The 11,324-nt window shown below is 35.2% G+C and overlaps 1 long non-coding RNA gene across 1 annotated transcript; it reads left to right on the top strand.

The window, feature by feature from the left end:
• LOC147832458 (uncharacterized) lies at positions 1–3,469 on the top strand. Its single transcript, XR_015516463.1, has 2 exons — positions 1–80; positions 2,658–3,469. It is a non-coding gene; the product is annotated as an uncharacterized LOC147832458 (long non-coding RNA).
• The last annotated feature ends 7,855 nt before the right edge of the window (positions 3,470–11,324 follow it).

The following is an 11,324-nucleotide window of genomic DNA, read 5'->3' as shown; positions in this document are numbered from 1 at the left end:
AACGTTTCTAACATTTTTTTTATGTATTTACTTTTCAACAAAAAAAAATGAAACACATAAAGGATTGCAACCAGCTCAGGGTGAGTAAATTCTCTTTAAATATCTCTTTAATTCTTATGTTTTTGTTCACATTGTAAATATTGTTAAATTTAGCAATTGCAATAATAATTTGACCTGCCTGATCTAAGTCTACTAAACTAAAATTGTTTGCCAGGGAATGTTTAAGCTGTGAAAACTGTGAAGTGGACAGAAATGCTGAGATCAGTGTATACTGTAATGGAGGCTAGCTAATGTGCATCTGGTAAATTAGAGCTGCAGAAATGAGGGTTCTTGCAAATTAGCAGTATGTATCAGCCATAAGAGGTTTGCAAATTAGCACTTTGGTTTGTGAGTTTAAAACCTGACGTGAGGCAAACTAACAAAGTTTCTCAGGGGCTAAATGGCTGCCCAAACTGCAGTGTATTTGCCACAGACACTTCAAGTCTTATTTCAAAGAAAACAAGAGTCCAATACAAGGACTTTAATTTAGATTTCCTTCCCTATTATTCATTTCCTGACTAATGATGAAAAGAAAATGAGTGATGAGAAATGTTTTTTTTTATTGATTATACTTATTGATATTTTTCTCTATGCAGATCTGTGCATGAAATATGTTTTTATAGTTGTTGACGTTTACAATAGTTTTATTTCTACTTGGTGTTGCAGTGGAGAAGCAAAGGAATGCGTGTTTGCTTTTGACTAAAATATATAAACGTTGTTGTGTGTGCTTCTGGGACATTGTGTGGCAGTGTGGATGACCAGGCTTTTGTTTTCTCACATAACATGCTGCTATTTAAAGCACGTTTTTTGGAAATGTAAAGTTTTCTCTTGTATAAAAGCACCGGAGAGCAAAAACAAGTAAACATTGGGATACATTAAACACTGTAATTTGGTATTTCAACAAGCTACTCACCCCCAAAAATGCTAATTTAATGCAGAATATAGAGTTTGCTTTTAGATTGTATTGTTCGCTTTTAGTTATCTTGTGCAAAAAAATAATGTTTTGTTAAATATGATTGAACTTTAGCTTTCAGCTGTTACAATGCGAACAAACACCAATTCTGAATAAATGGGTCTGAACTTATAATATTAAATCTCTATTTTAAAGTAATTTTGTGACATCTTCATCATCATCATCATGTGACACTGAGGACTGGAATGGGGATAGTGAAAGCTTTCCCAACAAAAATCAATTATGTTTAGAAAAATGTTAAAATAGAAGACTTTTGAGATAAAATAAAAATAATATTTAGCAATATTTTATTTCAGTACTGTTGCCTTACAACAAGATGGTTGCTGGTTCGAGTCCCAGCTGGGTCAGTTGGCGTTTCTGTGTGTAGTTTGCATGTTCTCCCTCTGTTCGCATGGGTTTCCTTCGGGTGCTCCGGTTTCCCCCACAGTCCAAAGATATGCGGTGAATTGGGTAGGCTAAATTGACCGTAGTGTATGAGTGAGAATGAGTGTGTGTGGATGTTTCCCAGAGATAGGCTGCAGCTGGAAGGGCATCTGCTGCGTAAAAACGTGCTGCAAAAGTTGGCGGTTCATTCCGCTGTGGCGACCCCAGATTAATAAACGAACTAAGCCGAAAAGAAGATGAATGAATATTTTATTTTATGTACTATTGTGATATATTATTGTATATTTAATATACTTTAGTTGTATGAAATGCAACTTATACAATTTAGCCTACCCAATTCACCTGTACCGCATGTTTTTGGACTTTGGGGGAAACTGGAGCACCCGGAGGAAACCCACGCGGATGCAGGGAGAACATGCAAACTCCACACAGAAACACCAACTGAGCCAAGGTTCAAACCAGCGACCCAGCGATCTTCTTGCTGTGAGGCGACAGCACTACCTACTGCGCCACTGCCTAGCCCACCAAAATATGCATATTTTTTTAATATCATTAAAGTGCTATTAGAGTTTTGTTAAGGTATTGAATCTTTATTTATTCTTTTGATTTTTAAAATTTGATGTAAAACAAAAACACGTTCCTTTTCTGACTTTAGTTTATATACTTTTTAAAAACAGTATTATATGAATGAAATTTAGAGATATTCCATCAGATTCTGCAATGTCTTTATTGTGTATTCAGTTACATTTATAACATTCATTGTTTTGACTCAACATCTGCTTTAATTCATAAAACATTTCATTTAAACAATAACTAAAACCTAAACACTCAATTCATTTAAACAGAAACTAAATACTGGTCATTATGGTGGTACTTGGAGAGACACTTTTTTTCTGAGGTGGTACTTAATGAAAATAATTTGAGAACTGCTGTATTAGTAGGTTTCTCTGCTGGAGGGTTAAGCTGTTTGTAATGAGCATTGGTTCATCATGACTTTCTCATCCCCAGATGTGTACGGTTGTGTTTTTGTCTGTGTAAACAGTGACATGATGTGTAGATGTTAGTCCTTCAAAACATTGGTGTATAAGAGTATAAATAAAAGAAATATTGTAGTGTACTGGAGTATTTTTTATGGTAAAATTCTACTATAGATTTTACAGAATTTTTAAAGACACAAATAAATGTGTTAACTGTATAAAACTCTTGTTAGGAGTCACGCTGGCTGTCTTAGACGTCTCCATCTCTGCTGGTCTTCCTCCAGGTCTCTTCAGTCCTGTACTGTACCTCCCGCTCGCTGCGTGTCTCTGCGTTCCTGCCTCACAAAAGCCCCCTCTGTTCTCCGCGCGCTTCACCCCGGCGCCCCACACCCTTCCTCAACACCCAAGTGGTACATTCCCTTTCCTCCTCAAGCTTCCCTCATTGTGGAGCTCTTCACCTTTAGCTTCAGTCCATCTCAAAGCTGCAGTATTACAGTAGAGTCTGTGCCTCAGACGCCTCAAGCTGACGTGTGAAGCACAAACTGACCTGCTGCTTCACACACACTGAACAGACAACAGCGTAACGCTAAGACCTTTGTCTGTCTCGACACGACAGAAAGCACTGAGATTGACTAATGCTGTCCAAGTACTAATGTTGGAAAGTTTGGGATTGATCGTTTTCATGTTTACAATCGAAGTTGTAATAACTTTGCACTTGTTAAAGGTCCCATGACATTAAAAATAAGCTTTTATAGTTATTAGTATCAGTATTGTTCACTTTTAGGATATCTATAAGCTAGTGCTCACCAAAAAGTGACAAAGTTGGCGTTTAGAACATATAAAACTAATATAAACATGTAGAGCTTGTAGTTTGTCACTTCTGCCTAAATAGATCACCGGTTTGATTCCCTTTATTCCCCTTTAAGACACTTCTCATTTGATGCGCTTGGACTAAACCACTCTCACTGGCAGAGTGGTGATAAAACAATACGCTATTGGCTGTTTTTTTAAAAAGAGGAGGGGCTACAATATGTCCCACCCTCTCTTCATGTTTCGGTTGAGATTACGTCAAACATCAAATAAAAAGATGCAAATTTCAAAGGTGATTGTCTTCAGAAACTATTTTTGTTCTGCTAGTTGAAAGTCTCTTCACATCCTGATGGCAATCAATAAAGTGGTCCAAATGCATTTATGTGTTTAATATTCAGTATAAAGGTGTAAAATAGACCAATCAAAACGTTCCGTCTGAACATTATGATAGGCTGTTCTACTCGCCCGTTAAAATAAATGATTGCACACCTCTTTGGATCATGCTTATGCAGAAAGGATTTCATTAAGCACATTCATGGATGTAATTCAGCGGAAAATGGTAGATAAACGTCAAGAACGCACCTTTTTTAAGGTTTGGTATTGTAAAAACTAATTGTGTTATGTAGTTTTCTCTCTTGTAAGTTGTCTAATGTGTGTTCATGTGTTCAGGAGGCTTTGGATGGTGATTTGTAGGGTTGGACGTAGGCTTCCAGTGCTATCAGGCTAACGTTAGCATTTTCTCCTATTGATCTTTTTCTCCATTAGATCTCCTATTAAATCTTTAACAGCTTATTTAAAACACTATATTACGCATACAAATCTGTCCCCATGTAATGTGGTTATGTGAATTAATTTTTTTGTAATATATAAAACTATTGAACCACATGAAAATTCTCAGTTTTAATCTATTTTCAGTTCATTATGTGTTTGAGTGAAACATAGATTGCATTCAACAATGTTAAAAAGCTGCCTCTGAAGGGATGCTGTTCCATGGTTGTATATATGGCAGACAGGAAGGCATTAAAGTACGTCTGAATCCATATTCTTCTTCACTTCTGATCCCAGTAGGTTATTCTGATTGAATTTTGAAAGCAATGTCAATACAAAACAATCCTCACTCACTCCCCCACATTCCTTCAGGTTTAGCTGATGGTCATCTGTGTTTTGGTCATTCATCAGTGCTGGAGTGACGTATGCAGCCCTATAGGTTGATTGGGAGCGGTTTTCCTGCAATTAGAGTTTTCTAAAATGCTTGTTTTTGTAAAACATTTTCCTAAATAACATAAGCTCTGTTCTGAAATCCTGCCGGCTTCTTTGCCAAACTCTGCACCGTTTCATTCAAAATGATCATGTTATATTTAATGTGACTTTGCCTTTAGTTTACTTTTTCCTCCTGCATGAATTGTGAGGAAAGTCTTTAGGTTTAGCCTCCATGGGTGGATTCAGATTTGATGGCAAGTTTACCCACAGTGCCTTTTCCCTTAAATAACCAGCCATCCTGTTTGACATTTATTTTAACATTTTTTATTATTATTATTCCAGTGTCTTTTTTCATCTGAATGCCACCAGTGATATTGAATATTCACCAAGTTAAAATTATAATGGCTTATGCAGGCTATAGCCAAACCTCTTTTCCATTAAATGATATTTTCTTAATATTGTTTAAAATTATGTCATTTTTTACATTAATTTTAGTCATGTGATATATATATATACATATAATTGGACTTTTACTGCCTGTTGTGTTTTGCATTATTTTTAAAAATGCATATTATTAATAATGATCTTAATTAACTGCTAAAACGAATGATTTTTTTTTATCACAGCTTAACGGAATACTTCCGATTGGTCTGTCACAACACTTTTGAGGTATGGTTTTGCAATAACACTCATCAGTACCGATGCTGATTGACAATGTTAATGCTGAATATCTTGTATTAAGTTGGTTGATTGTATTAAGAATGTAATCAAAGTAATCAAATAATTGAATCACTACTTTATTGCATTGTTGCAATGTTCATCCTCCTGCCTGAACGATCACATCACATTTAAATTATTTATAAGATAACAAGCATATACAATATAATCTTACATTTGCAACATGTGCTAGTCTGCCATTGTTTCTTCTGTCAATTGAATTATATCTGCTTTCAATAATGAGTTTATATTAATTATTATTGCGAATGAAACTCTTTCAGAGTGCTTGAGTCTTGTTATTCTTGTCTGAGTTTATTCAACAACAACAACATTACACACTACAACTACAAAACTGGCTGATCCTTTTTTATTCCATGTGTCAAATGAGATGTTGTAATACATCCAGGAATTTTCTATGACATCCTCTCCCTCTCTCTCTTGCTTTCTCTCTGTCCTCTCCATCACCGTCCCCTCTCTTGACTCATCAGTATGTCCCCAAATTTCCACTTCAGTCAGTGGGTCATGAATCCACCTCCTCTCTTCAGCTCACCATTCCCTCCCATTTCACCTCTCTCTCTCTCTTTCTCTCTCTCTGTAAATACTGTTTGATCCCTCTCTCTCTCCCTCCATCAATAGACCTCATTCATTCCCTCTCTCCTGCTGCATGCCATTGGACCCCCTCACATCCCTATTCATTCCAGTGATTTTTTTCTCCCTCCGTGAAGTTTTCCTTGACTTCTCAAATAGTTCAGTACCTGTTCTCTTGCTTTCACATTATCTCTTTCCATATAGTCATTTAGTCTCCATCATTCTCCTATATTTGTTTGTTTAATCTGTTTTGCATAAATGTAGATAGCTCTGTCACAATTATCATTATAGGGTTAAAAGGGGTTAAAAAGGGGGGTCCTTATTTACTACATGCCCTGTTGTTGTTCTAATGCTGCCCTGGATTTGTTTGCACTACAATAGGAGAAATGTAAAGCTAATTGCAAGTACAATAGTTTAGTAAGAAACAATCGCAAATGTTATATTTAAACATTCTGACCATGATTGTGAACATATTTTTTCAACATTGAATAGTAATGAACATTAAAACAGATCTTATCTGAGTATGTTTTGCAAGATAATACTATCTCAATGTTCAATATAAGTAATGTTATATGTTACATGCTAGTTAATTTTCTTTTCAAAATTGCAACTGTTTTGGTCGCATATGTGCGCGAAATTTAATCTACATTCCAAAAATTTTTTTTTTTTTTTTTTTGCTGCTTGTACAAACTAGTTATTTTAGCTGAATCTAGTTTTTTTAAGGACAACTTAATCCCAGCAGGCACAGAACGTCAACATGACGTCAGATTGATGTTGTACACCAACAGCGTTGGAAGTTGCATTTTGTTTGGAAATAAAATTGGGTTGACGTCAGAACCCAACATCCAACCTAAATTAACCTATAATATCAATGTCTAATGATGTTACAGCTTGACGTTGTGTGCACTTGACCACTATGACGTCTATCAGATGTTGGATTTTGGTCGCCATACTTGACGAACAAATTGGACATCAATATGACGTTGGTTTAAGATGTGTGCTCAGCATTGGATTTTGGTCACTTCCCAACACAACCGAAATATCAACATCATTTCACATTGTTATTGGACGTCAAAATAACATTGTCTTAAGATGCTGGCGACCTAAATCTAAGCTAATATTAACGCTTTATGATGTTGTGTTTCTGCTGGGATTGTTTTATTTTCAATCCACTTAAATTTTTCTGACAATTTGTTTAAACAACATGAAGGAATAGTGTGGGACCCTGCATTTTTTACAGTATATGCAACGTCCAAATATATTTGGGAGCATTTGTTTATACGTCAGGCAGTCCCAGTATGTGCATGCAGATTGTTGTTGTTGTTTAGTTAGTATTGATTAGTGTTGTTTCAAATATATTAAATCTGTTTATATAAAATTGATAGTAGTGGTGCTCTTAATTTTAGGTGATGTCCTTAAATTTTGGCTGGTGCTCCTCAATTTATGAAATTGGAGCACCAGTGCTACCAAGGCAAAAGGTTATTTTCAAGCCATGAGAATGTATCTATTATTTTTAGATTTCACAATAAGATATTGCTTAATGCTATTAGCAGGTTTGGCACGCTGTCCAGGGAGAGAACCCTAAGCTTAGATATGATTGAGCCCAGGTTTCCCACCTGGTCAATTAGCATGTAAGGGGGTTCAAGGTCAGGTAGGTCTTGAGAACTCCCCCTGGTAAAGAAGGAGATGGGGTGGAAGGGGGGATTCTTCTAAAATGAAGATAAAGCTATAGGGTGAAATCAGTCAGTTTATTGTAGACTTGGATCAATCTGACTGGATTATTACTAATTACAGATGAGGAACGAGACACAATCAATCATATCACACGCTCCTCTTTAAATTAGTTTGTAAAACTTTACTTATGTTCCATTAGATTCAATTATATTTCATTGATGTTTCAACTGATTTTTTTTATCTTAACTGATCTAAAATTAGAGAAATAAAAGTTTAGTATACTTGCGTTAAAAAACAAATAGTTTATGCTACTGAAAGAATTTAGACACCGTGATCAGTCTTGGGTGAAAAAGAATAGTTAAAAATGAGTCTTTTGGTTTCAGTTTGTTTATTTATTTATTTATTTTAGCAAATCTGAGCTAATGTTAAGATCTGTGCTGAGCTTAAAGGAGACATGAACGAACCAACACAAAGTCTCTTTTTACTTCCATTTAATCTCATTGCCTTCTAGGAGAAATGATCCTATATCACTTCTCAAATCTCCATTAAATGAACTCTCAATGTATTTTCCTACATTCCCTAGAAGTAGCCGTTAATTTAACTTAATGGTGCATAATTGTGTTAAATGATCTGAGGCGTATTCAGCGGCCACATGTAGAAAAAATAAATCAGACAGAGAATTTATATAGTGTTCACACACTCGCACATACCAAAATAATCCTCACAACTAACAAACAAACATTTATTTGATCCGCTCAAAACTCTTGATGGTTTTATACCATGTGCGATCTGGCACATTTAAGCTTTATGAACCTTCTTCCTCCCTTTTTCCCAGTCTGATCTGGGCGTATATATGAGGCCGGTCTCCAAAATCACTGAGCCATTCTCTCTATAATCTGAATCTCTTACTGGGAGCTCTGTGTAGCATAGAACAGAGCTACATACATTTTTTTCCTCAATGCTCCTGCTGTAACCCTGTACCAACCCAGTCCATTTCCGCACACATGCCAATCTATTTCCTTCCCTCCCCTCTTCTCCGATCTATTTTGGTGCGTTGTAGTGGGCTAGGGTGTGTGTGCGCGGTTTGCAGCCCTGCCCAGTAAAATACAGACTTTTTTAAGGAAGTCTGCAATATAATCTGGTCGCTTTATTGTAATTACAAGGTCCCCATTTTGGAAATAACCAGGCTGTCCGCAAGCACTTGCCGTGTCTGTCTCCAAGGAAAACTTGAGCTCGCTTTCGTGTGCCCCCCCATTGTACGGCTCCATGCCCAGCACGTAGCCGTATATCGGCAGATAATTTATTTTCTCACAGCGATTTGAATTGGCTCCCTCAGATGTTGTCATAAAACCTGTTAGCATGGGTGGCCAACCAAAACCTACACAACCACATGGCTAACGGCCTATCGTCAAACCCTGAAATTACTGAGGGACAAATGAGTAGGCTGTATTAATCCCAACAGCTGTAGGTGGGAAACGTCTGTCATGAGGATTTCGCTTTTCAAAGACTGAGTGGCTTTTTACCTTTTTTTGCTTTCGGTTTTACCTTGTTGATGGCTTGTACACGTGCCAGGACATTATGTCAGTCGGCTATTTATGTCAATGTTCTCAAGGTACTTCGCAGTGTTTGAGGTGTAGATGTAAACTGGTCGCAGGCCATTTCAAGTCCAGCTGTTTTTTATTTCCTCTCAAGGTCTGTGTTCACCTGGAGGTCAAATTCTGCTTCGTTGTGGACATTTTCTGATGTCTGTGTTCTCGTGTCAGACATTTGAGAGTAAGTGGACATATGGTGAAATATGGTGGATCTCAGTGTTTACTCTCTAAAGTACAAGGTATTATGTTAATACTTTGGTTTAGGTTACAATTCAAGTTAACTACTGGCTTATTTTATGCCTATTATTAAGTTATTAACTGTTCATTAGCAGTTTTAAAGTATGATCTTATTCTACATCCCTAAACCTACCCAAAACCTAAACCCAAATTCTACTACTAACAAAAAGCAGCTAAATAGTAATTTATTAGGCTAAAAATGAATTGTGACTTAAAATGAAGTGTTACCTATATTATGAGTACAAATGGATGCCAAATGGATTCAAGAGATAAAAATTAAAATATTGTTGATGTTGTTTTAGCAAAGCATCAAAATAACATGAGCTGATAATACAAACATGATTAGAAAAAACTAAAGGTGCAATCAGTGATTTTTAATCTTCATTAAAAATTTGTCATTCTACTTGAAAGCCTCTTCACATGATAGCAATTTAAAGTGGCATCATCATTTTTCAGAAGATAATTATTTCTAAATATAAACTGAAAATGTGACTTTAGATTAGATTAGATTAGATTCAACTTTATTGTCATTACACATGTACAAGTACAATGCAACGAAATGCAGTTTAGGTCTAACCAGCAGTGCAATAGCAGCAAGTGCAGGATACAGGAATAAGTTATAAAGTGCTGTTATAGAAAACTATTGTGATATTTACAGATGGATGTACTATGAACATTATATACAGGTTGGATAAGCTATGAACAGATTTACAATATATGAATATATGTGCAGGTTGCTATTAATAAACAGTAGTGTTCCGATAGATAAACATGATAACAAGTGTATATGTTACAATATATGAATATATGTACAGGGATAGATGAACATGATAACAAGTGTATATGTTACAATATATGAATATATGTACAGGGATAGATGAACATGATAACAAGTGTATATGTTACAATATATGAATATATGTACAGGGATAGATGAACATGATAACAAGTGTATATGTTACAATATATGAATATATGTACAGGGATAGATGAACATGATAACAAGTGTATATGTTACAATATATGAATATATGTACAGGGATAGATGAACATGATTACAAGTGTATATGTTACAATATATGAATATATGAACAGTTTGCTATTAATAATCAGTAGTGTGCAGATAGATAAACATGATAACAAGTGTATATGTTACAATATATGAATATATGTACAGGGATAGATGAACATGATTACAAGTGTATATGTTACAATATATGAATATACGAACAGGTTGCTATTAATAATCAGTAGTGTGCAGATAGATAAACATGATAACAAGTGTATATGTTACAATATATGAATATATGTAAGCATGTTAACGAGAGAGAGAGAGAGAGAGAGAGAGAGAGAGAGAGAGAGAGAGAGCGCGCAATGTCCGCCACATAACCAATATAAACTAATATAAAACGTGATGAGCGACAGGTTGCTATTAATAATCAGTAGTATTATTACTGATTATTTAAAACTACTGATTATTTAAAACTTACTTTAAAAGTCCCATGAAATTAAAATAAAGTTTTTAGATGTTAGTATCTGTATTGTTATAGTTTTTTAATATATCTATAAGCTAGTGTGCTCCAAAACAGTGACAAAAAATCACAATTACAAGAATTAAACTGATGACTGATAATAAAACTGATATCAACATGTGAAGCTTGTAGTTTGTCACTTTTTACATCACCTCAAACTACAGTTTCTCATCAAATCATAACCAATCAAATGATCTCTAGTATCTGACAAACTCCACCCCCTTCAAGACGCTTTTTTTTTTTGGATACACTGAAGCGCATCACTGGCAGAGCGGGGGTAAAAACAAAACGCTATTTTTTATTATGTCCTACCCTCTCTTTGTGTTTTGGTTGAGATTACGTAAACATTGAATAAAATGCATATTTCAAAGCACTTCCTGGGACCTTTAATATATAATATATTGTGTATCATACCCATGCCTAACAGAAAGTCTTTTTCTTTTATAATGTCTCATCTATTAGATTATCAGTTGTAGCTTCACCAAACATAAATAAACTTTAAGAACACGTATATTTATTTAAAGCATTTTTATACAAACAAGCTACTTAAAACTGATGCATAAATCTTAACATTTTTTTTTAATTATTGGTTTTACTTGTG

Source organism: Danio rerio, chromosome 19, assembly GCF_052040795.2.
Source record: "Danio rerio strain M-AB ecotype USA chromosome 19, GRCz13ab, whole genome shotgun sequence".
Taxonomy (NCBI): Eukaryota; Metazoa; Chordata; class Actinopteri; order Cypriniformes; family Danionidae; genus Danio; species Danio rerio.
The sequence above is the reverse complement of the archived record's forward strand: the minus strand, read 5'-3'. Positions and strand labels throughout refer to the sequence as shown.